Source organism: Triturus cristatus, chromosome 12, assembly GCF_964204655.1.
Source record: "Triturus cristatus chromosome 12, aTriCri1.1, whole genome shotgun sequence".
Classification (NCBI taxonomy): Eukaryota; Metazoa; Chordata; class Amphibia; order Caudata; family Salamandridae; genus Triturus; species Triturus cristatus.
This window is the reverse complement of record NC_140595.1, coordinates 218208210-218224823: the sequence shown is the minus strand read 5'-3', so window position 1 is coordinate 218224823 and position 16614 is coordinate 218208210. Positions and strand designations below refer to the sequence as shown.

At 45.3% G+C, this 16614-nt stretch overlaps 17 non-coding genes across 17 annotated transcripts; all 17 read left to right on the top strand.

The window, feature by feature from the left end:
- The first annotated feature begins 176 nt into the window (after positions 1-176).
- On the top strand, positions 177-291 carry LOC146774753 (U5 spliceosomal RNA). Its single transcript, XR_014974438.1, has one exon. It is a non-coding gene; the product is annotated as a U5 spliceosomal RNA (small nuclear RNA).
- Positions 292-1143: 852 nt separating this feature from the next.
- LOC146774752 (U5 spliceosomal RNA) lies at positions 1144-1258 on the top strand. Its single transcript, XR_014972853.1, has one exon. It is a non-coding gene; the product is annotated as a U5 spliceosomal RNA (small nuclear RNA).
- Positions 1259-2146: 888 nt separating this feature from the next.
- On the top strand, positions 2147-2261 carry LOC146774751 (U5 spliceosomal RNA). The gene has a single exon (XR_014972852.1). It is a non-coding gene; the product is annotated as a U5 spliceosomal RNA (small nuclear RNA).
- Positions 2262-3112: 851 nt separating this feature from the next.
- Positions 3113-3227, top strand: LOC146774750 (U5 spliceosomal RNA). Its single transcript, XR_014974648.1, has one exon. It is a non-coding gene; the product is annotated as a U5 spliceosomal RNA (small nuclear RNA).
- An 888-nt stretch (positions 3228-4115) lies between these two features.
- Positions 4116-4230, top strand: LOC146774749 (U5 spliceosomal RNA). The gene has a single exon (XR_014972851.1). It is a non-coding gene; the product is annotated as a U5 spliceosomal RNA (small nuclear RNA).
- Positions 4231-5082: 852 nt separating this feature from the next.
- LOC146774748 (U5 spliceosomal RNA) lies at positions 5083-5197 on the top strand. The gene has a single exon (XR_014972850.1). It is a non-coding gene; the product is annotated as a U5 spliceosomal RNA (small nuclear RNA).
- Positions 5198-6049: 852 nt separating this feature from the next.
- Positions 6050-6164, top strand: LOC146774747 (U5 spliceosomal RNA). Its single transcript, XR_014974658.1, has one exon. It is a non-coding gene; the product is annotated as a U5 spliceosomal RNA (small nuclear RNA).
- An 852-nt stretch (positions 6165-7016) lies between these two features.
- LOC146774746 (U5 spliceosomal RNA) lies at positions 7017-7131 on the top strand. Its single transcript, XR_014974647.1, has one exon. It is a non-coding gene; the product is annotated as a U5 spliceosomal RNA (small nuclear RNA).
- Positions 7132-8019: 888 nt separating this feature from the next.
- LOC146774745 (U5 spliceosomal RNA) lies at positions 8020-8134 on the top strand. Its single transcript, XR_014972849.1, has one exon. It is a non-coding gene; the product is annotated as a U5 spliceosomal RNA (small nuclear RNA).
- An 852-nt stretch (positions 8135-8986) lies between these two features.
- LOC146774744 (U5 spliceosomal RNA) lies at positions 8987-9101 on the top strand. The gene has a single exon (XR_014973649.1). It is a non-coding gene; the product is annotated as a U5 spliceosomal RNA (small nuclear RNA).
- An 888-nt stretch (positions 9102-9989) lies between these two features.
- LOC146774743 (U5 spliceosomal RNA) lies at positions 9990-10104 on the top strand. The gene has a single exon (XR_014972847.1). It is a non-coding gene; the product is annotated as a U5 spliceosomal RNA (small nuclear RNA).
- Positions 10105-10956: 852 nt separating this feature from the next.
- On the top strand, positions 10957-11071 carry LOC146774742 (U5 spliceosomal RNA). The gene has a single exon (XR_014973647.1). It is a non-coding gene; the product is annotated as a U5 spliceosomal RNA (small nuclear RNA).
- An 888-nt stretch (positions 11072-11959) lies between these two features.
- LOC146774741 (U5 spliceosomal RNA) lies at positions 11960-12074 on the top strand. The gene has a single exon (XR_014972846.1). It is a non-coding gene; the product is annotated as a U5 spliceosomal RNA (small nuclear RNA).
- Positions 12075-12926: 852 nt separating this feature from the next.
- Positions 12927-13041, top strand: LOC146774740 (U5 spliceosomal RNA). The gene has a single exon (XR_014974437.1). It is a non-coding gene; the product is annotated as a U5 spliceosomal RNA (small nuclear RNA).
- An 852-nt stretch (positions 13042-13893) lies between these two features.
- Positions 13894-14008, top strand: LOC146774739 (U5 spliceosomal RNA). The gene has a single exon (XR_014972845.1). It is a non-coding gene; the product is annotated as a U5 spliceosomal RNA (small nuclear RNA).
- An 888-nt stretch (positions 14009-14896) lies between these two features.
- LOC146774738 (U5 spliceosomal RNA) lies at positions 14897-15011 on the top strand. Its single transcript, XR_014974447.1, has one exon. It is a non-coding gene; the product is annotated as a U5 spliceosomal RNA (small nuclear RNA).
- An 888-nt stretch (positions 15012-15899) lies between these two features.
- Positions 15900-16014, top strand: LOC146774737 (U5 spliceosomal RNA). The gene has a single exon (XR_014972844.1). It is a non-coding gene; the product is annotated as a U5 spliceosomal RNA (small nuclear RNA).
- Positions 16015-16614: the final 600 nt, after the last annotated feature.

Here is a 16614-nt window from a genome sequence, read left to right as displayed (position 1 = left end):
TGAACAGTCCACCTTTTTGTACCTTGAGCAGAGACTTTGAAATGTTGGCCTGTTTTGCCCAACGGCCTGGTTCTCGCCCTCTTTCTTAGAGCCTGAAAATACCTTTCAGGTCCTCACCCTCGCAATGACAGGGTCTTTGATGTGCCGCCACTTACCCTAGAGAGCTATATTGTCACTTACTTTGGTTTCTCTTCAATACGAAAAAATCTTTCGCCTTTTACTAAAGATTTCCGTGGAGAGGAACATTTAAGAGTTTATTCAATTTTTTTAAGCCTTGCCACAGGTGAGGTTGTTTATCATTTGTTTAAAAGAAAAGCATTAGAAGTTGGGGAATATCCAGCAATTGTCTGCTGCTATTTTGGGGGACATGAGTTTGGTGTTTTATTCCTGAGCTCTCTGCTTGCTCATTTGCATAAACAGAGTGCAGGAGAGGTGCCTCATGGGAAAGAGCTTGTGCAGTGCATGAGATTGCTTTTCTTGACTGACTTGAAACTTCACGATCGCAGGCAGTATATTTTCTTATCTCCCAAAGATCCTGCTGCCAGATCCCAGAGGTCACCCTCCTTTTTAAAGGTGGGACCAAGACTCATGCTGTGCTTTTCATAGGGCTTGCCCGTTATTTGTGCCCGTTCGAGGTGCCCTGAGAGGTCGCCAATCCTGAGTCAGCTTCCTCTCAGGTAGACTTGAAGGGGCACGTCAGACTTGTTTCACGTGTCTCCAGCCTAGACAGATATATCCTTCTATATTCAGGTTTAATGAAAGTACGTGTGAAAAAGGCACATACGGTGCATGGCTATGTGTAGAGCGTGTTGAAAGCGTAAAATGGCTAGGGGACAAAAGGCCTACAGTGCCACTTAACTAAAAGCCTGATTCACATTTCCTGTTCCCCTTCCCCAGCAGCCCCGACAACTCCTAATGAGCTGAGGTGAGTAAAAAAGAAATTTGCATATTCCCAGACATACACATGTGAACAGTCCACCTTTTTGTACCTTGAGCAGAGACTTTGAAATGTTGGCCTGTTTTGCCCACCGGCCTGGTTCTCGCCCTCTTTCTTAGAGCCTGAAAATACCTTTCAGGTCCTCACCCTCGCAATGACAGGGTCTTTGATGTGCCGCCACTTACCCTAGAGAGCTATATTGTCACTTACTCTGGTTTCTCTTCAAAACGAAAAAATCTTTCGCCTTTTACTAAAGATTTCCGTGGAGAGGAACATTTAAGAGTTTATTCAATTTTTTTAAGCCTTGCCACAGGTGAGGCTGTTTATCATTTGTTTAAAAGAAAAGCATTAGAAGTTGGGGAATATCCAGCAATTGTCTGCTGCTTTTTTGGGGGACATGAGTTTGGTGTTTTATTCCTGAGCTCTCTGCTTGCTCATTTGCATAAACAGAGTGCAGGAGAGGTGCCTCATGGGAAAGAGCTTGTGCAGTGCATGAGATTGCTTTTCTTGACTGACTTGAAACTTCACGATCGCAGGCAGTATATTTTCTTATCTCCCAAAGATCCTGCTGCCAGATCCCAGAGGTCACCCTCCTTTTTAAAGGTGGGACCAAGACTCATGCTGTGCTTTTCATAGGGCTTGCCCGTTATTTGTGCCCGTTGGAGGTGCCCTGAGAGGTCGCCAATCCTGAGTCCGCTTCCTCTCAGGTAGACTTGAAGGGGCACGTCAGACTTGTTTCACGTGTCTCCAGCCTAGACAGATATATCCTTCTATATTCAGGTTTAATGAAAGTACGTGTGAAAAAGGCACATACGGTGCATGGCTATGTGTAGAGCACAGTGGTGGCTCTGAGCATATCGATTGGAGGGATGGTGTTGAAAGCGTAAAATGGCTAGGGGACAAAAGGCCTACAGTGCCACTTAACTAAAAGCCTGATTCACATTTGCTGTTCCCCTTCCCCAGCAGCCCCGACAACTCCTAATGAGCTGAGGTGAGTACAAAAGAAATTTGCATATTCCCAGACATACACATGTGAACAGTCCACCTTTTTGTACCTTGAGCAGAGACTTTGAAATGTTGGCCTGTTTTGCCCACCGGCCTGGTTCTCGCCCTCTTTCTTAGAGCCTGAAAATACCTTTCAGGTCCTCACCCTCGCAATGACAGGGTCTTTGATGTGCCGCCACTTACCCTAGAGAGCTATATTGTCACTTACTCTGGTTTCTCTTCAAAACGAAAAAATCTTTCGCCTTTTACTAAAGATTTCCGTGGAGAGGAACATTTAAGAGTTTATTCAATTTTTTTAAGCCTTGCCACAGGTGAGGCTGTTTATCATTTGTTTAAAAGAAAAGCATTAGAAGTTGGGGAATATCCAGCAATTGTCTGCTGCTTTTTTGGGGGACATGAGTTTGGTGTTTTATTCCTGAGCTCTCTGCTTGCTCATTTGCATAAACAGAGTGCAGGAGAGGTGCCTCATGGGAAAGAGCTTGTGCAGTGCATGAGATTGCTTTTCTTGACTGACTTGAAACTTCACGATCGCAGGCAGTATATTTTCTTATCTCCCAAAGATCCTGCTGCCAGATCCCAGAGGTCACCCTCCTTTTTAAAGGTGGGACCAAGACTCATGCTGTGCTTTTCATAGGGCTTGCCCGTTATTTGTGCCCGTTCGAGGTGCCCTGAGAGGTCGCCAATCCTGAGTCAGCTTCCTCTCAGGTAGACTTGAAGGGGCACGTCAGACTTGTTTCACGTGTCTCCAGCCTAGACAGATATATCCTTCTATATTCAGGTTTAATGAAAGTACGTGTGAAAAAGGCACATACGGTGCATGGCTATGTGTAGAGCGTGTTGAAAGCGTAAAATGGCTAGGGGACAAAAGGCCTACAGTGCCACTTAACTAAAAGCCTGATTCACATTTCCTGTTCCCCTTCCCCAGCAGCCCGACAACTCCTAATGAGCTGAGGTGAGTACAAAAGAAATTTGCATATTCCCAGACATACACATGTGAACAGTCCACCTTTTTGTACCTTGAGCAGAGACTTTGAAATGTTGGCCTGTTTTGCCCACCGGCCTGGTTCTCGCCCTCTTTCTTAGAGCCTGAAAATACCTTTCAGGTCCTCACCCTCGCAATGACAGGGTCTTTGATGTGGCGCAACTTACCCTAGAGAGCTATATTGTCACTTACTCTGGTTTCTCTTCAAAACGAAAATATTTTTTGCCTTTTACTAAAGATTTCCGTGGAGAGGAACATTTAAGAGTTTATTCAATTTTTTTAAGCCTTGCCACAGGTGAGGCTGTTTATCATTTGTTTAAAAGAAAAGCATTAGAAGTTGGGGAATATCCAGCAATTGTCTGCTGCTTTTTTGGGGGACATGAGTTTGGTGTTTTATTCCTGAGCTCTCTGCTTGCTCATTTGCATAAACAGAGTGCAGGAGAGGTGCCTCATGGGAAAGAGCTTGTGCAGTGCATGAGATTGCTTTTCTTGACTGACTTGAAACTACACGATCGCAGGCAGTATATTTTCTTATCTCCCAAAGATCCTGCTGCCAGATCCCAGAGGTCACCCTCCTTTTTAAAGGTGGGACCAAGACTCATGCTGTGCTTTTCATAGGACTTGCCCGTTATTTGTGCCCGTTGGAGGTGCCCTGAGAGGTCGCCAATCCTGAGTCCGCTTCCTCTCAGGTAGACTTGAAGGGGCACGTCAGACTTGTTTCACGTGTCTCCAGCCTAGACAGATATATCTTTCTATATTCAGGTTTAATGAAAGTACGTGTGAAAAAGGCACATACGGTGCATGGCTATGTGTAGAGCACAGTGGTGGCTCTGAGCATATCGATTGGAGGGATGGTGTTGAAAGCGTAAAATGGCTAGGGGACAAAAGGCCTACAGTGCCACTTAACTAAAAGCCTGATTCACATTTCCTGTTCCCCTTCCCCAGCAGCCCCGACAACTCCTAATGAGCTGAGGTGAGTACAAAAGAAATTTGCATATTCCCAGACATACACATGTGAACAGTCCACCTTTTTGTACCTTGAGCAGAGACTTTGAAATGTTGGCCTGTTTTGCCCACCGGCCTGGTTCTCGCCCTCTTTCTTAGAGCCTGAAAATACCTTTCAGGTCCTCACCCTCGCAATGACAGGGTCTTTGATGTGCCGCCACTTACCCTAGAGAGCTATATTGTCACTTACTCTGGTTTCTCTTCAAAACGAAAAAATCTTTCGCCTTTTACTAAAGATTTCCGTGGAGAGGAACATTTAAGAGTTTATTCAATTTTTTTAAGCCTTGCCACAGGTGAGGCTGTTTATCATTTGTTTAAAAGAAAAGCATTAGAAGTTGGGGAATATCCAGCAATTGTCTGCTGCTTTTTTGGGGGACATAAGTTTGGTGTTTTATTCCTGAGCTCTCTGCTTGCTCATTTGCATAAACAGAGTGCAGGAGAGGTGCCTCATGGGAAAGAGCTTGTGCAGTGCATGAGATTGCTTTTCTTGACTGACTTGAAACTTCACGATCGCAGGCAGTATATTTTCTTATCTCCCAAAGATCCTGCTGCCAGATCCCAGAGGTCACCCTCCTTTTTAAAGGTGGGACCAAGACTCATTCTGTGCTTTTCATAGGGCTTGCCCGTTATTTGTGCCCGTTCGAGGTGCCCTGAGAGGTCGCCAATCCTGAGTCAGCTTCCTCTCAGGTAGACTTGAAGGGGCACGTCAGACTTGTTTCACGTGTCTCCAGCCTAGACAGATATATCCTTCTATATTCAGGTTTAATGAAAGTACGTGTGAAAAAGGCACATACGGTGCATGGCTATGTGTAGAGCGTGTTGAAAGCGTAAAATGGCTAGGGGACAAAAGGCCTACAGTGCCACTTAACTAAAAGCCTGATTCACATTTCCTGTTCCCCTTCCCCAGCAGCCCCGACAACTCCTAATGAGCTGAGGTGAGTACAAAAGAAATTTGCATATTCCCAGACATACACATGTGAACAGTCCACCTTTTTGTACCTTGAGCAGAGACTTTGAAATGTTGGCCTGTTTTGCCCACCGGCCTGGTTCTCGCCCTCTTTCTTAGAGCCTGAAAATACCTTTCAGGTCCTCACCCTCGCAATGACAGGGTCTTTGATGTGCCGCCACTTACCCTAGAGAGCTATATTGTCACTTACTCTGGTTTCTCTTCAAAACGAAAAAATCTTTCGCCTTTTACTAAAGATTTCCGTGGAGAGGAACATTTAAGAGTTTATTCAATTTTTTTAAGCCTTGCCACAGGTGAGGCTGTTTATCATTTGTTTAAAAGAAAAGCATTAGAAGTTGGGGAATATCCAGCAATTGTCTGCTGCTTTTTTGGGGGACATAAGTTTGGTGTTTTATTCCTGAGCTCTCTGCTTGCTCATTTGCATAAACAGAGTGCAGGAGAGGTGCCTCATGGGAAAGAGCTTGTGCAGTGCATGAGATTGCTTTTCTTGACTGACTTGAAACTTCACGATCGCAGGCAGTATATTTTCTTATCTCCCAAAGATCCTGCTGCCAGATCCCAGAGGTCACCCTCCTTTTTAAAGGTGGGACCAAGACTCATGCTGTGCTTTTCATAGGGCTTGCCCGTTATTTGTGCCCGTTCGAGGTGCCCTGAGAGGTCGCCAATCCTGAGTCAGCTTCCTCTCAGGTAGACTTGAAGGGGCACGTCAGACTTGTTTCACGTGTCTCCAGCCTAGACAGATATATCCTTCTATATTCAGGTTTAATGAAAGTACGTGTGAAAAAGGCACATACGGTGCATGGCTATGTGTAGAGCGTGTTGAAAGCGTAAAATGGCTAGGGGACAAAAGGCCTACAGTGCCACTTAACTAAAAGCCTGATTCACATTTCCTCTTCCCCTTCCCCAGCAGCCCCGACAACTCCTAATGAGCTGAGGTGAGTACAAAAGAAATTTGCATATTCCCAGACATACACATGTGAACAGTCCACCTTTTTGTACCTTGAGCAGAGACTTTGAAATGTTGGCCTGTTTTGCCCACCGGCCTGGTTCTCGCCCTCTTTCTTAGAGCCTGAAAATACCTTTCAGGTCCTCACCCTCGCAATGACAGGGTCTTTGATGTGCCGCCACTTACCCTAGAGAGCTATATTGTCACTTACTCTGGTTTCTCTTCAATACCAAAAAATCTTTCGCCTTTTACTAAAGATTTCCGTGGAGAGGAACATTTAAGAGTTTATTCAATTTTTTTAAGCCTTGCCACAGGTGAGGTTGTTTATCATTTGTTTAAAAGAAAAGCATTAGAAGTTGGGGAATATCCAGCAATTGTCTGCTGCTATTTTGGGGGACATGAGTTTGGTGTTTTATTCCTGAGCTCTCTGCTTGCTCATTTGCATAAACAGAGTGCAGGAGAGGTGCCTCATGGGAAAGAGCTTGTGCAGTGCATGAGATTGCTTTTCTTGACTGACTTGAAACTTCACGATCGCAGGCAGTATATTTTCTTATCTCCCAAAGATCCTGCTGCCAGATCCCAGAGGTCACCCTCCTTTTTAAAGGTGGGACCAAGACTCATGCTGTGCTTTTCATAGGGCTTGCCCGTTATTTGTGCCCGTTCGAGGTGCCCTGAGAGGTCGCCAATCCTGAGTCAGCTTCCTCTCAGGTAGACTTGAAGGGGCACGTCAGACTTGTTTCACGTGTCTCCAGCCTAGACAGATATATCCTTCTATATTCAGGTTTAATGAAAGTACGTGTGAAAAAGGCACATACGGTGCATGGCTATGTGTAGAGCGTGTTGAAAGCGTAAAATGGCTAGGGGACAAAAGGCCTACAGTGCCACTTAACTAAAAGCCTGATTCACATTTCCTGTTCCCCTTCCCCAGCAGCCCCGACAACTCCTAATGAGCTGAGGTGAGTACAAAAGAAATTTGCATATTCCCAGACATACACATGTGAACAGTCCACCTTTTTGTACCTTGAGCAGAGACTTTGAAATGTTGGCCTGTTTTGCCCACCGGCCTGGTTCTCGCCCTCTTTCTTAGAGCCTGAAAATACCTTTCAGGTCCTCACCCTCGCAATGACAGGGTCTTTGATGTGGCGCCACTTACCCTAGAGAGCTATATTGTCACTTACTCTGGTTTCTCTTCAAAACGAAAATATTTTTTGCCTTTTACTAAAGATTTCCGTGGAGAGGAACATTTAAGAGTTTATTCAATTTTTTTAAGCCTTGCCACAGGTGAGGCTGTTTATCATTTGTTTAAAAGAAAAGCATTAGAAGTTGGGGAATATCCAGCAATTGTCTGCTGCTTTTTTGGGGGACATGAGTTTGGTGTTTTATTCCTGAGCTCTCTGCTTGCTCATTTGCATAAACAGAGTGCAGGAGAGGTGCCTCATGGGAAAGAGCTTGTGCAGTGCATGAGATTGCTTTTCTTGACTGACTTGAAACTACACGATCGCAGGCAGTATATTTTCTTATCTCCCAAAGATCCTGCTGCCAGATCCCAGAGGTCACCCTCCTTTTTAAAGGTGGGACCAAGACTCATGCTGTGCTTTTCATAGGGCTTGCCCGTTATTTGTGCCCGTTGGAGGTGCCCTGAGAGGTCGCCAATCCTGAGTCCGCTTCCTCTCAGGTAGACTTGAAGGGGCACGTCAGACTTGTTTCACGTGTCTCCAGCCTAGACAGATATATCTTTCTATATTCAGGTTTAATGAAAGTACGTGTGAAAAAGGCACATACGGTGCATGGCTATGTGTAGAGCACAGTGGTGGCTCTGAGCATATCGATTGGAGGGATGGTGTTGAAAGCGTAAAATGGCTAGGGGACAAAAGGCCTACAGTGCCACTTAACTAAAAGCCTGATTCACATTTCCTGTTCCCCTTCCCCAGCAGCCCCGACAACTCCTAATGAGCTGAGGTGAGTACAAAAGAAATTTGCATATTCCCAGACATACACATGTGAACAGTCCACCTTTTTGTACCTTGAGCAGAGACTTTGAAATGTTGGCCTGTTTTGCCCACCGGCCTGGTTCTCGCCCTCTTTCTTAGAGCCTGAAAATACCTTTCAGGTCCTCACCCTCGCAATGACAGGGTCTTTGATGTGCCGCCACTTACCCTAGAGAGCTATATTGTCACTTACTCTGGTTTCTCTTCAAAACGAAAAAATCTTTCGCCTTTTACTAAAGATTTCCGTGGAGAGGAACATTTAAGAGTTTATTCAATTTTTTTAAGCCTTGCCACAGGTGAGGCTGTTTATCATTTGTTTAAAAGAAAAGCATTAGAAGTTGGGGAATATCCAGCAATTGTCTGCTGCTTTTTTGGGGGACATAAGTTTGGTGTTTTATTCCTGAGCTCTCTGCTTGCTCATTTGCATAAACAGAGTGCAGGAGAGGTGCCTCATGGGAAAGAGCTTGTGCAGTGCATGAGATTGCTTTTCTTGACTGACTTGAAACTTCACGATCGCAGGCAGTATATTTTCTTATCTCCCAAAGATCCTGCTGCCAGATCCCAGAGGTCACCCTCCTTTTTAAAGGTGGGACCAAGACTCATGCTGTGCTTTTCATAGGGCTTGCCCGTTATTTGTGCCCGTTCGAGGTGCCCTGAGAGGTCGCCAATCCTGAGTCAGCTTCCTCTCAGGTAGACTTGAAGGGGCACGTCAGACTTGTTTCACGTGTCTCCAGCCTAGACAGATATATCCTTCTATATTCAGGTTTAATGAAAGTACGTGTGAAAAAGGCACATACGGTGCATGGCTATGTGTAGAGCGTGTTGAAAGCGTAAAATGGCTAGGGGACAAAAGGCCTACAGTGCCACTTAACTAAAAGCCTGATTCACATTTCCTGTTCCCCTTCCCCAGCAGCCCCGACAACTCCTAATGAGCTGAGGTGAGTACAAAAGAAATTTGCATATTCCCAGACATACACATGTGAACAGTCCACCTTTTTGTACCTTGAGCAGAGACTTTGAAATGTTGGCCTGTTTTGCCCACCGGCCTGGTTCTCGCCCTCTTTCTTAGAGCCTGAAAATACCTTTCAGGTCCTCACCCTCGCAATGACAGGGTCTTTGATGTGCCGCCACTTACCCTAGAGTGCTATATTGTCACTTACTCTGGTTTCTCTTCAAAACGAAAAAATCTTTTGCCTTTTACTAAAGATTTCCGTGGAGAGGAACATTTAAGAGTTTATTCAATTTTTTTAAGCCTTGCCACAGGTGAGGCTGTTTATCATTTGTTTAAAAGAAAAGCATTAGAAGTTGGGGAATATCCAGCAATTGTCTGCTGCTTTTTTGGGGGACATGAGTTTGGTGTTTTATTCCTGAGCTCTCTGCTTGCTCATTTGCATAAACAGAGTGCAGGAGAGGTGCCTCATGGGAAAGAGCTTGTGCAGTGCATGAGATTGCTTTTCTTGACTGACTTGAAACTACACGATCGCAGGCAGTATATTTTCTTATCTCCCAAAGATCCTGCTGCCAGATCCCAGAGGTCACCCTCCTTTTTAAAGGTGGGACCAAGACTCATGCTGTGCTTTTCATAGGGCTTGCCCGTTATTTGTGCCCGTTGGAGGTGCCCTGAGAGGTCGCCAATCCTGAGTCCGCTTCCTCTCAGGTAGACTTGAAGGGGCACGTCAGACTTGTTTCACGTGTCTCCAGCCTAGACAGATATATCCTTCTATATTCAGGTTTAATGAAAGTACGTGTGAAAAAGGCACATACGGTGCATGGCTATGTGTAGAGCACAGTGGTGGCTCTGAGCATATCGATTGGAGGGATGGTGTTGAAAGCGTAAAATGGCTAGGGGACAAAAGGCCTACAGTGCCACTTAACTAAAAGCCTGATTCACATTTCCTGTTCCCCTTCCCCAGCAGCCCCGACAACTCCTAATGAGCTGAGGTGAGTACAAAAGAAATTTGCATATTCCCAGACATACACATGTGAACAGTCCACCTTTTTGTACCTTGAGCAGAGACTTTGAAATGTTGGCCTGTTTTGCCCACCGGCCTGGTTCTCGCCCTCTTTCTTAGAGCCTGAAAATACCTTTCAGGTCCTCACCCTCGCAATGACAGGGTCTTTGATGTGCCGCCACTTACCCTAGAGAGCTATATTGTCACTTACTCTGGTTTCTCTTCAAAACGAAAAAATCTTTCGCCTTTTACTAAAGATTTCCGTGGAGAGGAACATTTAAGAGTTTATTCAATTTTTTTAAGCCTTGCCACAGGTGAGGCTGTTTATCATTTGTTTAAAAGAAAAGCATTAGAAGTTGGGGAATATCCAGCAATTGTCTGCTGCTTTTTTGGGGGACATAAGTTTGGTGTTTTATTCCTGAGCTCTCTGCTTGCTCATTTGCATAAACAGAGTGCAGGAGAGGTGCCTCATGGGAAAGAGCTTGTGCAGTGCATGAGATTGCTTTTCTTGACTGACTTGAAACTTCACGATCGCAGGCAGTATATTTTCTTATCTCCCAAAGATCCTGCTGCCAGATCCCAGAGGTCACCCTCCTTTTTAAAGGTGGGACCAAGACTCATGCTGTGCTTTTCATAGGGCTTGCCCGTTATTTGTGCCCGTTCGAGGTGCCCTGAGAGGTCGCCAATCCTGAGTCAGCTTCCTCTCAGGTAGACTTGAAGGGGCACGTCAGACTTGTTTCACGTGTCTCCAGCCTAGACAGATATATCCTTCTATATTCAGGTTTAATGAAAGTACGTGTGAAAAAGGCACATACGGTGCATGGCTATGTGTAGAGCGTGTTGAAAGCGTAAAATGGCTAGGGGACAAAAGGCCTACAGTGCCACTTAACTAAAAGCCTGATTCACATTTCCTGTTCCCCTTCCCCAGCAGCCCCGACAACTCCTAATGAGCTGAGGTGAGTACAAAAGAAATTTGCATATTCCCAGACATACACATGTGAACAGTCCACCTTTTTGTACCTTGAGCAGAGACTTTGAAATGTTGGCCTGTTTTGCCCACCGGCCTGGTTCTCGCCCTCTTTCTTAGAGCCTGAAAATACCTTTCAGGTCCTCACCCTCGCAATGACAGGGTCTTTGATGTGCCGCCACTTACCCTAGAGTGCTATATTGTCACTTACTCTGGTTTCTCTTCAAAACGAAAAAATCTTTTGCCTTTTACTAAAGATTTCCGTGGAGAGGAACATTTAAGAGTTTATTCAATTTTTTTAAGCCTTGCCACAGGTGAGGCTGTTTATCATTTGTTTAAAAGAAAAGCATTAGAAGTTGGGGAATATCCAGCAATTGTCTGCTGCTTTTTTGGGGGACATGAGTTTGGTGTTTTATTCCTGAGCTCTCTGCTTGCTCATTTGCATAAACAGAGTGCAGGAGAGGTGCCTCATGGGAAAGAGCTTGTGCAGTGCATGAGATTGCTTTTCTTGACTGACTTGAAACTACACGATCGCAGGCAGTATATTTTCTTATCTCCCAAAGATCCTGCTGCCAGATCCCAGAGGTCACCCTCCTTTTTAAAGGTGGGACCAAGACTCATGCTGTGCTTTTCATAGGGCTTGCCCGTTATTTGTGCCCGTTGGAGGTGCCCTGAGAGGTCGCCAATCCTGAGTCCGCTTCCTCTCAGGTAGACTTGAAGGGGCACGTCAGACTTGTTTCACGTGTCTCCAGCCTAGACAGATATATCCTTCTATATTCAGGTTTAATGAAAGTACGTGTGAAAAAGGCACATACGGTGCATGGCTATGTGTAGAGCACAGTGGTGGCTCTGAGCATATCGATTGGAGGGATGGTGTTGAAAGCGTAAAATGGCTAGGGGACAAAAGGCCTACAGTGCCACTTAACTAAAAGCCTGATTCACATTTCCTGTTCCCCTTCCCCAGCAGCCCCGACAACTCCTAATGAGCTGAGGTGAGTACAAAAGAAATTTGCATATTCCCAGACATACACATGTGAACAGTCCACCTTTTTGTACCTTGAGCAGAGACTTTGAAATGTTGGCCTGTTTTGCCCACCGGCCTGGTTCTCGCCCTCTTTCTTAGAGCCTGAAAATACCTTTCAGGTCCTCACCCTCGCAATGACAGGGTCTTTGATGTGCCGCCACTTACCCTAGAGAGCTATATTGTCACTTACTCTGGTTTCTCTTCAAAACGAAAAAATCTTTCGCCTTTTACTAAAGATTTCCGTGGAGAGGAACATTTAAGAGTTTATTCAATTTTTTTAAGCCTTGCCACAGGTGAGGCTGTTTATCATTTGTTTAAAAGAAAAGCATTAGAAGTTGGGGAATATCCAGCAATTGTCTGCTGCTTTTTTGGGGGACATAAGTTTGGTGTTTTATTCCTGAGCTCTCTGCTTGCTCATTTGCATAAACAGAGTGCAGGAGAGGTGCCTCATGGGAAAGAGCTTGTGCAGTGCATGAGATTGCTTTTCTTGACTGACTTGAAACTTCACGATCGCAGGCAGTATATTTTCTTATCTCCCAAAGATCCTGCTGCCAGATCCCAGAGGTCACCCTCCTTTTTAAAGGTGGGACCAAGACTCATGCTGTGCTTTTCATAGGGCTTGCCCGTTATTTGTGCCCGTTCGAGGTGCCCTGAGAGGTCGCCAATCCTGAGTCAGCTTCCTCTCAGGTAGACTTGAAGGGGCACGTCAGACTTGTTTCACGTGTCTCCAGCCTAGACAGATATATCCTTCTATATTCAGGTTTAATGAAAGTACGTGTGAAAAAGGCACATACGGTGCATGGCTATGTGTAGAGCGTGTTGAAAGCGTAAAATGGCTAGGGGACAAAAGGCCTACAGTGCCACTTAACTAAAAGCCTGATTCACATTTCCTGTTCCCCTTCCCCAGCAGCCCCGACAACTCCTAATGAGCTGAGGTGAGTACAAAAGAAATTTGCATATTCCCAGACATACACATGTGAACAGTCCACCTTTTTGTACCTTGAGCAGAGACTTTGAAATGTTGGCCTGTTTTGCCCAACGGCCTGGTTCTCGCCCTCTTTCTTAGAGCCTGAAAATACCTTTCAGGTCCTCACCCTCGCAATGACAGGGTCTTTGATGTGCCGCCACTTACCCTAGAGAGCTATATTGTCACTTACTTTGGTTTCTCTTCAATACGAAAAAATCTTTCGCCTTTTACTAAAGATTTCCGTGGAGAGGAACATTTAAGAGTTTATTCAATTTTTTTAAGCCTTGCCACAGGTGAGGTTGTTTATCATTTGTTTAAAAGAAAAGCATTAGAAGTTGGGGAATATCCAGCAATTGTCTGCTGCTATTTTGGGGGACATGAGTTTGGTGTTTTATTCCTGAGCTCTCTGCTTGCTCATTTGCATAAACAGAGTGCAGGAGAGGTGCCTCATGGGAAAGAGCTTGTGCAGTGCATGAGATTGCTTTTCTTGACTGACTTGAAACTTCACGATCGCAGGCAGTATATTTTCTTATCTCCCAAAGATCCTGCTGCCAGATCCCAGAGGTCACCCTCCTTTTTAAAGGTGGGACCAAGACTCATGCTGTGCTTTTCATAGGGCTTGCCCGTTATTTGTGCCCGTTCGAGGTGCCCTGAGAGGTCGCCAATCCTGAGTCAGCTTCCTCTCAGGTAGACTTGAAGGGGCACGTCAGACTTGTTTCACGTGTCTCCAGCCTAGACAGATATATCCTTCTATATTCAGGTTTAATGAAAGTACGTGTGAAAAAGGCACATACGGTGCATGGCTATGTGTAGAGCGTGTTGAAAGCGTAAAATGGCTAGGGGACAAAAGGCCTACAGTGCCACTTAACTAAAAGCCTGATTCACATTTCCTGTTCCCCTTCCCCAGCAGCCCCGACAACTCCTAATGAGCTGAGGTGAGTACAAAAGAAATTTGCATATTCCCAGACATACACATGTGAACAGTCCACCTTTTTGTACCTTGAGCAGAGACTTTGAAATGTTGGCCTGTTTTGCCCACCGGCCTGGTTCTCGCCCTCTTTCTTAGAGCCTGAAAATACCTTTCAGGTCCTCACCCTCGCAATGACAGGGTCTTTGATGTGCCGCCACTTACCCTAGAGAGCTATATTGTCACTTACTCTGGTTTCTCTTCAAAACGAAAAAATCTTTCGCCTTTTACTAAAGATTTCCGTGGAGAGGAACATTTAAGAGTTTATTCAATTTTTTTAAGCCTTGCCACAGGTGAGGCTGTTTATCATTTGTTTAAAAGAAAAGCATTAGAAGTTGGGGAATATCCAGCAATTGTCTGCTGCTTTTTTGGGGGACATGAGTTTGGTGTTTTATTCCTGAGCTCTCTGCTTGCTCATTTGCATAAACAGAGTGCAGGAGAGGTGCCTCATGGGAAAGAGCTTGTGCAGTGCATGAGATTGCTTTTCTTGACTGACTTGAAACTTCACGATCGCAGGCAGTATATTTTCTTATCTCCCAAAGATCCTGCTGCCAGATCCCAGAGGTCACCCTCCTTTTTAAAGGTGGGACCAAGACTCATGCTGTGCTTTTCATAGGGCTTGCCCGTTATTTGTGCCCGTTGGAGGTGCCCTGAGAGGTCGCCAATCCTGAGTCCGCTTCCTCTCAGGTAGACTTGAAGGGGCACGTCAGACTTGTTTCACGTGTCTCCAGCCTAGACAGATATATCCTTCTATATTCAGGTTTAATGAAAGTACGTGTGAAAAAGGCACATACGGTGCATGGCTATGTGTAGAGCACAGTGGTGGCTCTGAGCATATCGATTGGAGGGATGGTGTTGAAAGCGTAAAATGGCTAGGGGACAAAAGGCCTACAGTGCCACTTAACTAAAAGCCTGATTCACATTTGCTGTTCCCCTTCCCCAGCAGCCCCGACAACTCCTAATGAGCTGAGGTGAGTACAAAAGAAATTTGCATATTCCCAGACATACACATGTGAACAGTCCACCTTTTTGTACCTTGAGCAGAGACTTTGAAATGTTGGCCTGTTTTGCCCACCGGCCTGGTTCTCGCCCTCTTTCTTAGAGCCTGAAAATACCTTTCAGGTCCTCACCCTCGCAATGACAGGGTCTTTGATGTGCCGCCACTTACCCTAGAGAGCTATATTGTCACTTACTCTGGTTTCTCTTCAAAACGAAAAAATCTTTCGCCTTTTATTAAAGATTTCCGTGGAGAGGAACATTTAAGAGTTTATTCAATTTTTTTAAGCCTTGCCACAGGTGAGGCTGTTTATCATTTGTTTAAAAGAAAAGCATTAGAAGTTGGGGAATATCCAGCAATTGTCTGCTGCTTTTTTGGGGGACATGAGTTTGGTGTTTTATTCCTGAGCTCTCTGCTTGCTCATTTGCATAAACAGAGTGCAGGAGAGGTGCCTCATGGGAAAGAGCTTGTGCAGTGCATGAGATTGCTTTTCTTGACTGACTTGAAACTTCACGATCGCAGGCAGTATATTTTCTTATCTCCCAAAGATCCTGCTGCCAGATCCCAGAGGTCACCCTCCTTTTTAAAGGTGGGACCAAGACTCATGCTGTGCTTTTCATAGGGCTTGCCCGTTATTTGTGCCCGTTGGAGGTGCCCTGAGAGGTCGCCAATCCTGAGTCCGCTTCCTCTCAGGTAGACTTGAAGGGGCACGTCAGACTTGTTTCACGTGTCTCCAGCCTAGACAGATATATCCTTCTATATTCAGGTTTAATGAAAGTACGTGTGAAAAAGGCACATACGGTGCATGGCTATGTGTAGAGCACAGTGGTGGCTCTGAGCATATCGATTGGAGGGATGGTGTTGAAAGCGTAAAATGGCTAGGGGACAAAAGGCCTACAGTGCCACTTAACTAAAAGCCTGATTCACATTTGCTGTTCCCCTTCCCCAGCAGCCCCGACAACTCCTAATGAGCTGAGGTGAGTACAAAAGAAATTTGCATATTCCCAGACATACACATGTGAACAGTCCACCTTTTTGTACCTTGAGCAGAGACTTTGAAATGTTGGCCTGTTTTGCCCACCGGCCTGGTTCTCGCCCTCTTTCTTAGAGCCTGAAAATACCTTTCAGGTCCTCACCCTCGCAATGACAGGGTCTTTGATGTGCCGCCACTTACCCTAGAGAGCTATATTGTCACTTACTCTGGTTTCTCTTCAAAACGAAAAAATCTTTCGCCTTTTACTAAAGATTTCCGTGGAGAGGAACATTTAAGAGTTTATTCAATTTTTTTAAGCCTTGCCACAGGTGAGGCTGTTTATCATTTGTTTAAAAGAAAAGCATTAGAAGTTGGGGAATATCCAGCAATTGTCTGCTGCTTTTTTGGGGGACATGAGTTTGGTGTTTTATTCCTGAGCTCTCTGCTTGCTCATTTGCATAAACAGAGTGCAGGAGAGGTGCCTCATGGGAAAGAGCTTGTGCAGTGCATGAGATTGCTTTTCTTGACTGACTTGAAACTTCACGATCGCAGGCAGTATATTTTCTTATCTCCCAAAGATCCTGCTGCCAGATCCCAGAGGTCACCCTCCTTTTTAAAGGTGGGACCAAGACTCATGCTGTGCTTTTCATAGGGCTTGCCCGTTATTTGTGCCCGTTGGAGGTGCCCTGAGAGGTCGCCAATCCTGAGTCCGCTTCCTCTCAGGTAGACTTGAAGGGGCACGTCAGACTTGTTTCACGTGTCTCCAGCCTAGACAGATATATCCTTCTATATTCAGGTTTAATGAAAGTACGTGTGAAAAAGGCACATACGGTGCATGGCTATGTGTAGAGCACAGTGGTGGCTCTGAGCATATCGATTGGAGGGATGGTGTTGAAAGCGTAAAATGGCTAGGGGACAAAAGGCCTACAGTGCCACT